The sequence below is a fragment of the Chiloscyllium punctatum genome, chromosome 39 (genome assembly GCF_047496795.1).
Source record: "Chiloscyllium punctatum isolate Juve2018m chromosome 39, sChiPun1.3, whole genome shotgun sequence".
NCBI lineage: Eukaryota > Metazoa > Chordata > Chondrichthyes > Orectolobiformes > Hemiscylliidae > Chiloscyllium > Chiloscyllium punctatum.
The window spans coordinates 30,360,626-30,374,451 of NC_092777.1; positions in this window are offsets into that span (position 1 = coordinate 30,360,626).

Genomic DNA, 13,826 nt, shown 5'->3' on the forward strand with positions numbered 1-13,826 from the left:
TCTCTTCATTTCTCTTCTTTTGTCTTTTCTCTTGTTTTCTCTTCTTTTCTCTTTTCTCTTGTTTTCCCTTCTTTTCTCCTTTCTCTTCTCTCTTCTTTTCTCTTCATTTCTCTTTTCTCTTGTTTTCTCTGCTTTACCCCTTTCTCTTTTCGCTTTTCTCTTCTTTTCTCTTCTTTTCTCTTTTCTCTTGTTTTCTCTTCTTTTCTCTTTTCTCTTGTTTTCTCTGCTTTACCCCTTTCTCTTTTCTCTTCTTTTCTCTTCTTTTCTCTTTTCTCTTGTTTTCTCTTCTTTTCTCATTTCTCTTTTCTCTTCTTTTCTCTTCATTTCTCTTCTTTTGTCTTTTCTCTTGTTTTCTCTTCTTTTCTCTTTTCTCTTGTTTTGTCTTCTTTTCCCTTTTCTCTTCTTTTCTCTTCTCTTCTCTTTTCTCTTTTCTCTTCATTTCTCTTCTTTTCTCTTCTTTTCTCTTTTCTCTTCATTTCTCTTCTTTCCTTTTCTAATTCTCTTCTTTTCTCATTTCTCTTTTCTCTTCTTTTCTATTCTTTTCTTTTTCTCTTCTTTGGCCCTTTCATGTTTCTCTTTTCTCTTGTTTTCTCTTCTTTTCTCTTTTCTCTTTGCTCTTGTTTTCTCTTCTTTTCTCTTTTCTCTTCATTTCTCTTCTTTTCTCTTCTTTTCTCTGTTCTCTTCTTTTCTCTTCTTTACCCCTTTCTCCTTTCTCTTCTTTTCTCTTCTTTTCACCTTTCTCTTTTCTCTTGTTTTCTCTTCTGTCACCCTTTCTCTTTTCTCTTTTTTCTTCTTTTCACTTTTTTCTCTTTTCTCTTTTAGCTTTTTTTTCTCTTTTAGCTTCTTTTCTCTTCTTTACCCCTTTCTCTTTTCACTTCTTTTCTCTTCTTTTCTCTTTTCTCTTGTTTTCTCTTTTCTCCTCTTTTCGCTTTTCTAATTTCATCTTTTCTCTTCTTTTCTCTTTTTTCATCTCGCTGCTTTTCTCTTCTGTTCTCTTTTCTCTTTTCTATTCTTTTCTATGTCTTCTCTTTTCTCTTTTCGCTTGTTTTCTTTCTATTTTCTCTTTTCTCGTCATTTCTCTTCCTGTCTCTTCTTTTCTCTTTTCTCTGAACTCTTCTTTCCTTTTCTCTCCTTTCTCTTTCTCTTCTTTTCTCTTCCTTTCTCTTCTTTTCTATTTTCTCTATACTCTTCTTTTCTTTTCTCTCCTTTCTCTTTCTCTTCTTTTCTCTTCATTTCTCTTCTTTTCTCTTCTTTGCTCTTCTTTTCTCATTTCTCTTGTTTGCTCTTCTTTTCTCTTCGGATCTCTTTTCTCTTCATTTCTCTTCTTTCCTTTTCTAATTCTCTTCTTTTCTCATTTCTCTTTTCTCTTTTCTCTTCTTTTCTATTCTTTCCTTTTCTAATTCTCTTCTTTTCTCTTCTTTACCCCTTTCATTTTTCTCTTTTCACTTCTTTTCTCTTCTTTAACCCTTTCTCTTTTCTCTACTTTTCTCTTCTTTTCTATTCTTTTCTTTTTCTCTTCTTTACCCCTTTCTTTTTTCTCTTTTCTCTTCTTTTCTCTTCATTTCTCTTCTTTTCTCTTTTCACTTCTTTTCTCTTCTTTACCCTTTCTCTTTTCTCTTTTCTCTTCTTTTCATTTCCCTTCTTTTCTCTTTTCTCTTCTTTTCTCTTCTTTACCCCTTTCTCCTTTCTCTTCTTTTCTCTTCTTTTCTCATTTCTCTTTTCTCTTGTTTTCTCTTCTTTAACCATTTCTCATTTCTCTTTTCTCTTCTTTTCTCTTCTTTTCTCTTTTCTCTTCTTTTCTCTTCTCTTTTCTCTTTTCTCTTCTTTTCTCTTCATTTTTCTTCTTTTCTCTTTTCACTTCTTTTCTCTTCTTTACCCTTTCTCTTTTCTCTTTTCTCTTCATTTCTCTTCTTTTCTCTTTTCTCTTCTTTTCTCTTCTTTACCCGTTTCTCCTTTCTCTTCTTTTCTCTTCTTTTCTCTATTCTCTTTTCTCTTGTTTTCTCTTCTTTAACCCTTTCTCTTTTCTCTTTTCTCTTCTTTTCACTTTTTTCTCTTTTCTCTTTTAGGTTTTTTTTCTCTTTTAGCTTCTTTTCTCTTCTTTACCCCTTTCTCTTTTCACTTCTTTTCTCTTTTCTCCTGTTTTCTCTTCTTTAACCCTTTCTCTTTTCTCTTTTCTCTTCTTTTCTCTTTTCTCCTCTTTTCGCTTTTCTAATTTCATCTTTTCTCCTCTTTTCTCTTTTTTCATCTCTCTGCATTTCTCTTCTGTTCTCTTTTCTATTCTTTTCTATGTCTTCTCTTTTCTCTTTTCGCTTGTTTTTTTTCTATTTTCTCTTCTCTCGTCATTTCTCTTCCTGTCTCTTCTTTTCTCTTTTCTCTAAACTCTTCTTTTCTTTTCTCTCCTTTCTCTTTCTCTTCTTTTCTCTTCATTTCTCTTCTTTTGTCTTTTCTCTTGTTTTCTCTTCTTTTCTCTTTTCTCTTGTTTTGTCTTCTTTTCTCTTTTCTCTTTTCTCTTCTTTTCCCTTCTTATCTCTTTTCTCTTTTCTCTTCTTTTCTCTTTTCTTTTCTCTTTTTTCGTTTTTTCCCTTTTCTCTTTTCTCTTTTTTCTCTTCTTTTCTCTTCTTTACCCCTTTCTCCTTTCTCTTCTTTTCTCTTCTTTTCTCTATTCTCTTTTCTCTTGTTTTCTCTTCTTTATCCCTTTCTCTTTTCTCTTTTCTCTTCTTTTCACTTTTTTCTCTTTTCTCTTTTAGCTTTTTTTTCTCTTTTAGCTTCTTTTCTCTTCTTTACCCCTTTCTCTTTTCTCTTCTTTTCTCTTTTCTCTTGTTTTCCCTTCTTTAACCCTTTCTCTTTTCTCTTTTCTCTTTTCTCCTCTTTTCGCTTTTCTAATTTCATCTTTTCTCCTCTTTTCTCTTTTTTCATCTCTCTGCTTTTCTCTTCTGATCTCTTTTCTCTTTTCTATTCTTTTCTATGTCTTCTCTTTTCTCTTTTCGCTTGTTTTCTTTCTATTTTCTCTTCTCTCGTCATTTCTCTTCCTGTCTGTTCTTTTCTCTTTTCTCTAAACTCTTCTTTTCTTTTCTCTCCTTTCTCTTTCTCTTCTTTTCTCGTACTTTCTCTTCTTTTCTCTTTTCTCTTTACTGTTCTTTTCTTTTCTCTCCTTTCTCTTTCTCTTCTTTTCTCTTCTTTTCTCTTTTCTCTTTACACTTCTTGTCTTTTTTCTTCTTTTCTCTTTTCTCTTGTTTTCCCTTCTTTTCTCCTTTCTCTTCTCTCTTCTTTTCTCTTCATTTCTCTTTTCTCTTGTTTTCTCTGCTTTACCCCTTTCTCTTCTGTTCTCTTCTTTTCTCTTTTCTCTTGTTTTCTCTTCTTTTCTCTTTTCTCTTGTTTTCTCTGCTTTACCCCTTTCTCTTTTCTCTTCTTTTCTCTTTTCTCTTGTTTTCTCTTCTTTTCTCATTTCTCTTTTCTCTTCTTTTCTCTTCATTTCTCTTCTTTTGTCTTTTCTCTTGTTTTCTCTTCTTTTCTCTTTTCTCTTGTTTTGTCTTCTTTTCCCTTTTCTCTTCTTTTCTCTTCTTTTCTCTTTTCTCTTTTCTCTTCATTTCTCTTCTTTTCTCTTCTTTTCTCTTTTCTCTTCATTTCTCTTCTTTCCTTTTCTAATTCTCTTCTTTTCTCATTTCTCTTTTCTCTTCTTTTCTATTCTTTTCTTTTTCTCTTCTTTTCTCTTCTTTGGCCCTTTCATTTTTCTCTTTTCTCTTGTTTTCTCTTCTTTTCTCTTTTCTCTTTGCTCTTGTTTTCTCTTCTTTTGTCTTTTCTCTTCATTTCTCTTCTTTTCTCTTCTTTACCCCTTTCTCCTTTCTCTTCTTTTCTCTTCTTTTCTCTTTTCTCTTTTCTCTTGTTTTCTCTTCTTTCACCCTTTCTCTTTTCTCTTTTCTCTTCTTTTCACTTTTTTCTCTTTTCTCTTTTAGCTTTTTTTTCTCTTTTAGCTTCTTTTCTCTTCTTTACCCCTTTCTCTTTTCTCTTCTTTTCTCTTTTCTCTTGTTTTCCCTTCATGAACCCTTTCTCTTTTCTCTTTTCACTTCTTTTCTTTTCTCTTCTTTTCTCTTTTCTCCTCTTTTCGCTTTTCTAATTTCATCTTTTCTCTTCTTTTCTCTTTTTTCATCTCTCTGCTTTTCTCTTCTGTTCTCTTTTCTCTTTTCTCTTCTTTTCTCTTCAATTCTCTTCTTTTGTCTTTTCCCTTGTTTTCTCTTCTTTTCTCTTTTCTCTTGTTTTGTCTTCTTTTCCCTTTTCTCTTCTTTTCTCTTCTTTTCTCTTTTCTCTTTTCTCTTCATTTCTCTTCTTTTCTCTTCTTTTCTCTTTTCTCTTCTTTACCCCTTTCTTTTTTCTCTTTTCTCTTCTTTTCTCTTCATTTCTCTTCTTTTCTCTTTTCACTTCTTTTCTCTTCTTTACCCTTTCTCTTTTCTCTTTTCTCTTCTTTTCTCTTCATTTCCCTTCTTTTCTCTTTTCTCTTCTTTTCTCTTCTTTACCCCTTTCTCCTTTCTCTTCTTTTCTCTTCTTTTCTCATTTCTCTTTTCTCTTGTTTTCTCTTCTTTAAACCTTTCTCATTTCTCTTTTCTCTTCTTTTCTCTTCTCTTTTCTCTTTTCTCTTCTTTTCTCTTCTCTTTTCTCTTTTCACTTCTTTTCTCTTCTTTACCCCTTTCTCCTTTCTCTTCTTTTCTCTTCTTTTCTCTATTCTCTTTTCTCTTGTTTTCTCTTCTTTGACCCTTTCTCTTTTCTCTTTTCTCTTCTTTTCACTTTTTTCTCTTTTAGGTTTTTTTTCTCTTTTAGCTTCTTTTCTCTTCTTTACCCCTTTCTCTTTTCACTTCTTTTCTCTTTTCTCTTGTTTTCTCTTCTTTATCCCTTTCTCTTTTCTCTTTTCTCTTCTTTTCTCTTTTCTCCTCTTTTCGCTTTTCTAATTTCATCTTTTCTCCTCTTTTCTCTTTTTTCATCTCTCTGCTTTTCTCTTCTGTTCTCTTTTCTCTTTTCTATTCTTTTCTATGTCTTCTCTTTTCTCTTTTCGCTTGTTTTCTTTCTATTTTCTCTTCTCTCGTCATTTCTCTTCCTGTCTCTTCTTTTCTCTTTTCTCTAAACTCTTCTTTTCTTTTCTCTCCTTTCTCTTTCTCTTCTTTTCTCTTCCTTTCTCTTCTTTTCTCTTTTCTCTTTACTCTTCTTTTCTTTTCTCTCCTTTCTCTTTCTCTTCTTTTCTCTTCATTTCTCTTCTTTTCTCATTTCTCTTGTTTGCTCTTCTTTTCTCTTCGGATCTCTTTTCTCTTCATTTCTCTTCTTTCCTTTTCTAATTCTCTTCTTTTCTCATTTCTCTTTTCTCTTCTTTTCTATTCTTTTCTTTTTCTCTTCTTTTCTCTTCTTTACCCTTTTCATTTTTCTCTTTTCACTTCTTTTCTCTTCTTTAACCCTTTCTCTTTTCTCTTTTCTCTACTTTTCTCTTCTTTTCTATTCTTTTCTTTTTCTCTTCTTTACCCCTTTCTTTTTTCTCTTTTCTCTTCTTTTCTCTTCATTTCTCTTCTTTTCTCTTTTCACTTCTTTTCTCTTCTTTACCCTTTCTCATTTCTCTTTTCTCTTCTTTTCTCTTTTCTCTTCCTTAATCTTCTTTTCTCTTTTCTCTTTACTCTTCTTTTCTTTTCTCTCCTTTCTCTTTCTCTTCTTTTCTCTTCATTTCTCTTCTTTTCTCTTCTTTGACCCTTTCTCTTTTCTCTTTTCTCTTCTTTTCACTTTTTTCTCTTTTAGGTTTTTTTTCTCTTTTAGCTTCTTTTCTCTTCTTTACCCCTTTCTCTTTTCACTTCTTTTCTCTTCTTTTCTCTTTTCTCTTGTTTTCTCTTCTTTAACCCTTTCTCTTTTCTCTTTTCTCTTCTTTTCTCTTTTCTCCTCTTTTCGCTTTTCTAATTTCATCTTTTCTCCTCTTTTCTCTTTTTTCATCTCTCTGCTTTTCTCTTCTGTTCTCTTTTCTCTTTTCTATTCTTTTCTATGTCTTCTCTTTTCTCTTTTCGCTTGTTTTCTTTCTATTTTCTCTTCTCTCGTCATTTCTCTTCCTGTCTCTTCTTTTCTCTTTTCTCTTTACTCTTCTTTTCTTTTCTCTCCTTTCTCTTTCTCTTCTTTTCTCTTTTCTCTTTACTCTTCTTTTCTTTTCTCTCCTTTCTCTTTCTCTTCTTTTCTCTTCATTTCTCTTCTTTTCTCTTCTTTGCTCTTCTTTTCTCATTTCTCTTGTTTGCTCTTCTTTTCTCTTCGGATCACTTTTCTCTTCATTTCTCTTCTTTTCTCTTCTTTTCTCTTTTCTCTTTACTCTTCTTGTCTTTTTTCTTCTTTTCTCTTTTCTCTTGTTTTCCCTTCTTTTCTCCTTTCTCTTCTCTCTTCTTTTCTCTTCATTTCTCTTTTCTCTTGTTTTCTCTGCTTTACCCCTTTCTCTTTTCTCTTCTTTTCTCTTCTTTTCTCTTTTCTCTTGTTTTCTCTTCTTTTCTCTTTTCTCTTGTTTTCTCTGCTTTACCCCTTTCTCTTTTCTCTTTTCTCTTCTTTTCTCTTCTTTTCTCTTTTCTCTTGTTTTCTCTTCTTTTCTCATTTCTCTTTTCTCTTCTTTTCTCTTCATTTCTCTTCTTTTGTCTTTTCTCTTGTTTTCTCTTCTGTTCTCTTTTCTCCTGTTTTCTCTTCTTTTCTCATTTCTCTTTTCTCTTCTTTTCTCTTCATTTCTCTTCTTTTGTCTTTTCTCTTGTTTTCTCTTCTTTTCTCTTTTCACTTCTTTTCTCTTCTCTTCTCTTTTCTCTTTTCTCTTCATTTCTCTTCTTTTCTCTTCTTTTCTCTTTTCTCTTCATTTCTCTTCTTTCCTTTTCTAATTCTCTTCTTTTCTCATTTCTCTTTTCTCTTCTTTTCTATTCTTTTCTTTTTCTCTTCTTTTCTCTTCTTTGGCCCTTTCATGTTTCTCTTTTCTCTTGTTTTCTCTTCTTTTCTCTTTTCTCTTTGCTCTTGTTTTCTCTTCTTTTCTCTTTTCTCTTCATTTCTCTTCTTTTCTCTTCTTTTCTCTTTTCTCTTCTTTTCTCTTCTTTACCCTTTTCTCCTTTCTCTTCTTTTCTCTTCTTTTCTCTTTTCTCTTTTCTCTTGTTTTCTCTTCTGTCACCCTTTCTCTTTTCTCTTTTCTCTTCTTTTCACTTTTTTCTCTTTTCTCTTTTAGCTTTTTTTTCTCTTTTAGCTTCTTTTCTCTTCTTTACCCCTTTCTCTTTTCACTTCTTTTCTCTTCTTTTCTCTTTTCTCTTGTTTTCTCTTTTCTCCTCTTTTCGCTTTTCTAATTTCATCTTTTCTCTTCTTTTCTCTTTTTTCATCTCTCTGCTTTTCTCTTCTGTTCTCTTTTCTCTTTTCTATTCTTTTCTATGTCTTCTCTTTTCTCTTTTCGCTTGTTTTCTTTCTATTTTCTCTTTTCTCGTCATTTCTCTTCCTGTCTCTTCTTTTCTCTTTTCTCTGAACTCTTCTTTCCTTTTCTCTCCTTTCTCTTTCTCTTCTTTTCTCTTCCTTTCTCTTCTTTTCTCTTTTCTCTATACTCTTCTTTTCTTTTCTCTCCTTTCTCTTTCTCTTCTTTTCTCTTCTTTTCTCTTTTCTCTTTACTCTTCTTGTCTTTTTTCTTCTTTTCTCTTTTCTCTTGTTTTCCCTTCTTTTCTCCTTTCTCTTCTCTCTTCTTTTCTCTTCATTTCTCTTTTCTCTTGTTTTCTCGTCTTTTCTCTTTTCTCTTTGCTCTTGTTTTCTCTTCTTTTCTCTTTTCTCTTCATTTCTCTTCTTTTCTCTTCTTTTCTCTTTTCTCTTGTTTTCTCTTCTTTTCTCATTTCTCTTTTCTCTTCTTTTCTCTTCATTTCTCTTCTTTTGTCTTTTCTCTTGTTTTCTCTTCTGTTCTCTTTTCTCCTGTTTTCTCTTCTTTTCTCATTTCTCTTTTCTCTTCTTTTCTCTTCATTTCTCTTCTTTTGTCTTTTCTCTTGTTTTCTCTTCTTTTCTCTTTTCACTTCTTTTCTCTTCTCTTCTCTTTTCTCTTTTCTCTTCATTTCTCTTCTTTTCTCTTCTTTTCTCTTTTCTCTTCATTTCTCTTCTTTCCTTTTCTAATTCTCTTCTTTTCTCATTTCTCTTTTCTCTTCTTTTCTATTCTTTTCTTTTTCTCTTCTTTTCTCTTCTTTGGCCCTTTCATGTTTCTCTTTTCTCTTGTTTTCTCTTCTTTTCTCTTTTCTCTTTGCTCTTGTTTTCTCTTCTTTTCTCTTTTCTCTTCATTTCTCTTCTTTTCTCTTCTTTTCTCTTTTCTCTTCTTTTCTCTTCTTTACCCTTTTCTCCTTTCTCTTCTTTTCTCTTCTTTTCTCTTTTCTCTTTTCTCTTGTTTTCTCTTCTGTCACCCTTTCTCTTTTCTCTTTTCTCTTCTTTTCACTTTTTTCTCTTTTCTCTTTTAGCTTTTTTTTCTCTTTTAGCTTCTTTTCTCTTCTTTACCCCTTTCTCTTTTCACTTCTTTTCTCTTCTTTTCTCTTTTCTCTTGTTTTCTCTTTTCTCCTCTTTTCGCTTTTCTAATTTCATCTTTTCTCTTCTTTTCTCTTTTTTCATCTCTCTGCTTTTCTCTTCTGTTCTCTTTTCTCTTTTCTATTCTTTTCTATGTCTTCTCTTTTCTCTTTTCGCTTGTTTTCTTTCTATTTTCTCTTTTCTCGTCATTTCTCTTCCTGTCTCTTCTTTTCTCTTTTCTCTGAACTCTTCTTTCCTTTTCTCTCCTTTCTCTTTCTCTTCTTTTCTCTTCCTTTCTCTTCTTTTCTCTTTTCTCTATACTCTTCTTTTCTTTTCTCTCCTTTCTCTTTCTCTTCTTTTCTCTTCTTTTCTCTTTTCTCTTTACTCTTCTTGTCTTTTTTCTTCTTTTCTCTTTTCTCTTGTTTTCCCTTCTTTTCTCCTTTCTCTTCTCTCTTCTTTTCTCTTCATTTCTCTTTTCTCTTGTTTTCTCGTCTTTTCTCTTTTCTCTTTGCTCTTGTTTTCTCTTCTTTTCTCTTTTCTCTTCATTTCTCTTCTTTTCTCTTCTTTTCTCTTTTCTCTTCTTTTCTCTTCTTTACCCCTTTCTCCTTTCTCTTCTTTTCTCTTCTTTTCTCTTCTTTTCTCTTTTCCCTTTTCTCTTGTTTTCTCTTCTTTCACCCTTTCTCTTTTCTCTTTTCTCTTCTTTTCACTTTTTTCTCTTTTCTCTTTTAGCTTTTTTTTCTCTTTTAGCTTCTTTTCTCTTCTTTACCCCTTTCTCTTTTCACTTCTTTTCTCTTCTTTTCTCTTTTCTCTTGTTTACCCTTCTTTAACCCTTTCTCTTTTCTCTTTTCTCTTCTTTTCTTTTCTCTTCTTTTCTCTTTTCTCCTCTTTTCGCTTTTCTAATTTCATCTTTTCTCTTCTTTTCTCTTTTTTCATCTCGCTGCTTTTCTCTTCTGTTCTCTTTTCTCTTTTCTATTCTTTTCTATGTCTTCTCTTTTCTCTTTTCGCTTGTTTTCTTTCTATTTTCTCTTTTCTCGTCATTTCTCTTCCTGTCTCTTCTTTTCTCTTTTCTCTAAACTCTTCTTTCCTTTTCTCTCCTTTCTCTTTCTCTTCTTTTCTCTTCCTTTCTCTTCTTTTCTCTTTTCTCTTTACTCTTCTTTTCTTTTCTCTCCTTTCTCTTTCTCTTCTTTTCTCTTCATTTCTCTTCTTTTCTCTTCTTTGCTCTTCTTTTCTCATTTCTCTTGTTTGCTCTTCTTTTCTCTTCGGATCACTTTTCTCTTCATTTCTCTTCTTTTCTCTTCTTTTCTCTTTTCTCTTTACTCTTCTTGTCTTTTTTCTTCTTTTCTCTTTTCTCTTGTTTTCCCTTCTTTTCTCCTTTCTCTTCTCTCTTCTTTTCTCTTCATTTCTCTTTTCTCTTGTTTTCTCTGCTTTACCCCTTTCTCTTTTCTCTTCTTTTCTCTTCTTTTCTCTTTTCTCTTGTTTTCTCTTCTTTTCTCTTTTCTCTTGTTTTCTCTGCTTTACCCCTTTCTCTTTTCTCTTTTCTCTTCTTTTCTCTTCTTTTCTCTTTTCTCTTGTTTTCTCTTCTTTTCTCATTGCTCTTTTCTCTTCTTTTCTCTTCATTTCTCTTCTTTTGTCTTTTCTCTTGTTTTCTCTTTTCTCTTGTTTTGTCTTCTTTTCCCTTTTCTCTTCTTTTCTCTTCTTTTCTCTTTTCTCTTTTCTCTTCATTTCTCTTCTTTCCTTTTCTAATTCTCTTCTTTTCTCATTTCTCTTTTCTCTTCTTTTCTATTCTTTTCTCTTTTCTCTTCTCTTCTCTTCTTTACCCCTTTCTCCTTTCTCTTCTTTTCTCTTCTTTTCTCTTCTTTTCTCTTTTCCCTTTTCTCTTGTTTTCTCTTCTTTCACCCTTTCTCTTTTCTCTTTTGTCTTCTTTTCACTTTTTTCTCTTTTCTCTTTTAGCTTTTTTTTCTCTTTTAGCTTCTTTTCTCTTCTTTACCCCTTTCTCTTTTCACTTCTTTTCTCTTCTTTTCTCTTTTCTCTTGTTTACCCTTCTTTAACCCTTTCTCTTTTCTCTTCTTTTCTTTTCTCTTCTTTTCTCTTTTCTCCTCTTTTCGCTTTTCTAATTTCATCTTTTCTCTTCTTTTCTCTTTTTTCATCTCGCTGCTTTTCTCTTCTGTTCTCTTTTCTCTTTTCTATTCTTTTCTATGTCTTCTCTTTTCTCTTTTCGCTTGTTTTCTTTCTATTTTCTCTTCTCTCGTCATTTCTCTTCCTGTCTCTTCTTTTCTCTTTTCTCTAAACTCTTCTTTTCTTTTCTCTCCTTTCTCTTTCTCTTCTTTTCTCTTCCTTTCTCTTCTTTTCTCTTTTCTCTTTACTCTTCTTTTCTTTTCTCTCCTTTCTCTTTCTCTTCTTTTCTCTTCATTTCTCTTCTTTTCTCTTCTTTGCTCTTCTTTTCTCATTTCTCTTGTTTGCTCTTCTTTTCTCTTCGGATCACTTTTCTCTTCATTTCTCTTCTTTTCTCTTCTTTTCTCTTTTCTCTTTACACTTCTTGTCTTTTTTCTTCTTTTCTCTTTTCTCTTGTTTTCCCTTCTTTTCTCCTTTCTCTTCTCTCTTCTTTTCTCTTCATTTCTCTTTTCTCTTGTTTTCTCTGCTTTACCCCTTTCTCTTTTCTCTTTTCTCTTCTTTTCTCTTCTTTTCTCTTTTCTCTTGTTTTCTCTTCTTTTCTCTTTTCTCTTGTTTTCTCTGCTTTACCCCTTTCTCTTTTCTCTTTTCTCTTCTTTTCTCTTCTTTTCTCTTTTCTCTTGTTTTCTCTTCTTTTCTCATTTCTCTTTTCTCTTCTTTTCTCTTCATTTCTCTTCTTTTGTCTTTTCTCTTGTTTTCTCTTCTGTTCTCTTTTCTCCTGTTTTCTCTTCTTTTCTCATTTCTCTTTTCTCTTCTTTTCTCTTCATTTCTCTTCTTTTGTCTTTTCTCTTGTTTTCTCTTCTTTTCTCTTTTCACTTCTTTTCTCTTCTCTTCTCTTTTCTCTTTTCTCTTCATTTCTCTTCTTTTCTCTTCTTTTCTCTTTTCTCTTCATTTCTCTTCTTTCCTTTTCTAATTCTCTTCTTTTCTCATTTCTCTTTTCTCTTCTTTTCTATTCTTTTCTTTTTCTCTTCTTTTCTCTTCTTTGGCCCTTTCATGTTTCTCTTTTCTCTTGTTTTCTCTTCTTTTCTCTTTTCTCTTTGCTCTTGTTTTCTCTTCTTTTCTCTTTTCTCTTCATTTCTCTTCTTTTCTCTTCTTTTCTCTTTTCTCTTCTTTTCTCTTCTTTACCCTTTTCTCCTTTCTCTTCTTTTCTCTTCTTTTCTCTTTTCTCTTTTCTCTTGTTTTCTCTTCTGTCACCCTTTCTCTTTTCTCTTTTCTCTTCTTTTCACTTTTTTCTCTTTTCTCTTTTAGCTTTTTTTTCTCTTTTAGCTTCTTTTCTCTTCTTTACCCCTTTCTCTTTTCACTTCTTTTCTCTTCTTTTCTCTTTTCTCTTGTTTTCTCTTTTCTCCTCTTTTCGCTTTTCTAATTTCATCTTTTCTCTTCTTTTCTCTTTTTTCATCTCTCTGCTTTTCTCTTCTGTTCTCTTTTCTCTTTTCTATTCTTTTCTATGTCTTCTCTTTTCTCTTTTCGCTTGTTTTCTTTCTATTTTCTCTTTTCTCGTCATTTCTCTTCCTGTCTCTTCTTTTCTCTTTTCTCTGAACTCTTCTTTCCTTTTCTCTCCTTTCTCTTTCTCTTCTTTTCTCTTCCTTTCTCTTCTTTTCTCTTTTCTCTATACTCTTCTTTTCTTTTCTCTCCTTTCTCTTTCTCTTCTTTTCTCTTCTTTTCTCTTTTCTCTTTACTCTTCTTGTCTTTTTTCTTCTTTTCTCTTTTCTCTTGTTTTCCCTTCTTTTCTCCTTTCTCTTCTCTCTTCTTTTCTCTTCATTTCTCTTTTCTCTTGTTTTCTCTGCTTTACCCCTTTCTCTTTTCGCTTTTCTCTTCTTTTCTCTTCTTTTCTCTTTTCTCTTGTTTTCTCTTCTTTTCTCTTTTCTCTTGTTTTCTCTGCTTTACCCCTTTCTCTTTTCTCTTTTCTCTTCTTTTCTCTTCTTTTCTCTTTTCTCTTGTTTTCTCTTCTTTTCTCTTTTCTCTTGTTTTCTCTGCTTTACCCCTTTCTCTTTTCTCTTCTTTTCTCTTCTTTTCTCTTCTTTTCTCTTTTCTCTTGTTTTCTCTTCTTTTCTCATTGCTCTTTTCTCTTCTTTTCTCTTCATTTCTCTTCTTTTCTCTTTTCTCTTGTTTTCTCTTCTTTTCTCATTGCTCTTTTCTCTTCTTTTCTCATCATTTCTCTTCTTTTGTCTTTTCTCTTGTTTTCCCTTTTCTCTTCTTTTCTCTTCTTTTCTCTTTTCTCTTTTCTCTTCATTTCTCTTCTTTTCTCTTTTCTCTTCATTTCTCTTCTTTCCTTTTCTAATTCTCTTCTTTTCTCATTTCTCTTTTCTCTTCTTTTCTATTCTTTTCTTTTCTCTTCTTTTCTCTTCTTTGGCCCTTTCATTTTTCTCTTTTCTCTTGTTTTCTCGTCTTTTCTCTTTTCTCTTTGCTCTTGTTTTCTCTTCTTTTCTCTTTTCTCTTCTTTTCTCTTCTTTTCTCTTTTCTCTTGTTTTCTCTTCTTTTCTCTTTTCTCTTGTTTTCTCTGCTTTACCCCTTTCTCTTTTCTCTTTTCTCTTCTTTTCTCTTCTTTTCTCTTTTCTCTTGTTTTCTCTTCTTTTCTCATTTCTCTTTTCTCTTCTTTTCTCTTCATTTCTCTTCTTTTGTCTTTTCTCTTGTTTTCTCTTCTGTTCTCTTTTCTCCTGTTTTCTCTTCTTTTCTCATTTCTCTTTTCTCTTCTTTTCTCTTCATTTCTCTTCTTTTGTCTTTTCTCTTGTTTTCTCTTCTTTTCTCTTTTCACTTCTTTTCTCTTCTCTTCTCTTTTCTCTTTTCTCTTCATTTCTCTTCTTTTCTCTTCTTTTCTCTTTTCTCTTCATTTCTCTTCTTTCCTTTTCTAATTCTCTTCTTTTCTCATTTCTCTTTTCTCTTCTTTTCTATTCTTTTCTTTTTCTCTTCTTTTCTCTTCTTTGGCCCTTTCATGTTTCTCTTTTCTCTTGTTTTCTCTTCTTTTCTCTTTTCTCTTTGCTCTTGTTTTCTCTTCTTTTCTCTTTTCTCTTCATTTCTCTTCTTTTCTCTTTTCTCTTCTTTTCTCTTCTTTACCCTTTTCTCCTTTCTCTTCTTTTCTCTTTTCTCTTGTTTTCTCTTCTGTCACCCTTTCTCTTTTCTCTTTTCTCTTCTTTTCACTTTTTTCTCTTTTCTCTTTTAGCTTTTTT